Genomic DNA, 2623 nt, shown 5'->3' with positions numbered 1-2623 from the left:
AACAATGTGATTCCACCAGTTGGTATTTAAACTGAAGGCTGCTCCACTCTTAGGTTGCAGAAGATACTATACCTGAACTAGGGCTTCTAACACTCAGACTTTTTCTGGGCGCAACTCACAGCTTGCAGAATTTTAGCTCCCCGACCAGGGATTGAACCCGGGCCCTGGGCCCAGGCAGTGAAACTGCTGAGTCCTAACCACTGGACCACTGGGGAATTCCTGACCCAGACCATTCTTGAGGGTTGGGAGCAGAGCCAGCCAGGTAGCCCTGGGCCTGTGGGAAGAGAGCTCTCAAGTCGTTCAGTGAACAATATCATGGGCCCCCTCTGTTCCAGGTCCTCTACTCAGGGCTGAAGAACCAGAGAACAAGGATAGGCCCTCATCCTCGAGGTGCTCACAGTGGAGTGGGAGAGACTGATAAAGACATGGGTGATTACAAGACAGTGTGATAGACACACTCTTTTTTTTTAAAATTGAGATATAATTCACATATCAGAACAGTTACCCTTTAAAAGTACACAGTCCAGTGGTTTTTAGTATGTTCATGAGGTTGTGCAACCATCACCACAAACTAATTCCAGAACATTTTCATCACCGCAAAAAGAAACCTTATACCTATTAGCAGTCACCCCTTGTATCCCCTCTCCCCCCAGTCCCTGGCAATCACTAATATACTTTCTGTCTCTATAGATTTGCCTATTCTGGACATTTCATACAAATGGAATCATACAACATGTGGCCTTTTGTGTCTGGCTTCTTTCACTTAGCGTAATGTGGAAAAGGTTCATCCTTGTTGTAGCATGTATCAATACTTTGTTCCTTTTTATGACTAAATAACATTCCACTGTATACATATACTACAATTTGTTTATCCTATCATCAGTTGATAGACATTTGGTTTGTTTCCACTTTTTGGTTATTATGAACAATTCTGTTATGAACATTCATGTACAAGTTTTTGTATGAACATATGTTTTCAATTCCCTTGGATGTATACCTAGAAGTGGAATTGCTGGGTCATATGGTAACTTTATGTTTAACTTTTTGAGGAACTGCCAAACTAGCTTGAGTCAGTTTTCTGTTCTTTTAACTGGCAGAACCAATATACCTTGCTGAATGAAAAGCATGGGCCACTTTATTATTTTATGTATTATTACCTTATATATTTTAATAAAAATTTTCTGAGGATATGTATATGTACTACTAATCATTTTAGACAATTTTGAAAATGCAGAATAGTTAAAAGAAAAAAAAAAGAAAAGCCTCCATATCCCTCAATGTCCAAGGTTACCTCTATTCCCGTTTGGTTTGCTTTTTCCCTTTTAATCTTTTTTTTTTCGGTACGCGGGCCTCTCACTGTTGTGGCCTCTCCCGTTGCAGAGCACAGGCTCCGGAAGCACAGGCTCAGCGGCCATGGCTCACGGGCCTAGCCGCTCCGCGGCATGTGGGATCTTCCCAGACTGGGGCACGAACCCGTGTCCCCTGCATCGGCAGGCAGACTTTCAACCACTGCACCACCAGGGAATCCCTACGTTCAGTTCTGTATTTTGCTTTTCTCTCCAATCATTATATTGTAAGTAGTTCAGCACTCACTGTTTTATAAACTGGCCATCAATTTTATTTATTTTAATTTTTCTTTAATGTTATCTTTATTTTTCTTACTTTTGAAGAGGGGCTTAAGGTTGGGAGTGGGGGGATTTTGGGGCAAGAGGAAGGAGGTGCCAAATAGAGTATGTACGTTGAAAGAGAAAGAAAAGAGAGCAGAGACGGCCCTTGTTTGCTTTCTTATATGTCCCTATTTTATCCTACCTGGTTCCGGGAAAGATTTAAGGCACTGCTGTCCTTGTGGCCGTAGAACAGCCCTTCAGTCTCTTTCTGGTGGCCGCACTGCAGGGGCTGTTGCTGTTCTATGTGCCTGTGCCCTGAGGCTGAGCCAGAGCTGGCTCCCGCGGGCTGCAATGCAAGACGGCCAATTCGCAACCCTAGCAAAATCAATCTATTGGAAACTAATGAGGCACAAATAGTTCATGCACTTTGAGGCTGATCTGCCAAATGAGATCAACAGGGCTCAATCAGCAGGGAGAATCAATGATGCAAAAATGCATTTCAGACTAGCATTACTTCCCCCCTGGGATGCCCACGACATCACATTCTATTGTTTTGATGTTTCTGTGGCAATTCTTGTCTAAGCCTCTGTGGGCCAGGCCAGGAGAACTCCCTAACCCAGGGTTCCCTGTGCCCAGGGGTTGGTAAATGCCAAGATTTGGCAGCTGTGAATGAGGGGCCTGGGCAGCCAACATGTGTGAGAAGTGGGGACTTTCAGTTTTGTAAGAAAACGCTAACTTCTGTGTTTCTAAACCACCCTCTGTAACAGGTGATGTAATTAGCAAGGAACAGCATTATGAACTTTCCAAGAGAGCAAATCACAAAAGGATTGTCTTAGTAATTCACATTTATAAAACACAAAATATAGAGTGATTTTTTTAATTCCATAATTTCTTGAGCCACTAAGTTTATTTTCCCTTAAACAGTCTATTAGGAAGACATGATCATTGTGAAAAAATTGGAAACCATTGATAAGCAAAAAGAAAAACTTTTTTTTTAATACGTTGGCCACACACGT

The sequence above is a fragment of the Mesoplodon densirostris genome, chromosome 1 (genome assembly GCF_025265405.1).
Source record: "Mesoplodon densirostris isolate mMesDen1 chromosome 1, mMesDen1 primary haplotype, whole genome shotgun sequence".
Classification (NCBI taxonomy): Eukaryota; Metazoa; Chordata; class Mammalia; order Artiodactyla; family Ziphiidae; genus Mesoplodon; species Mesoplodon densirostris.
The sequence above is the reverse complement of the archived record's forward strand: the minus strand, read 5'-3'. Positions refer to the sequence as shown.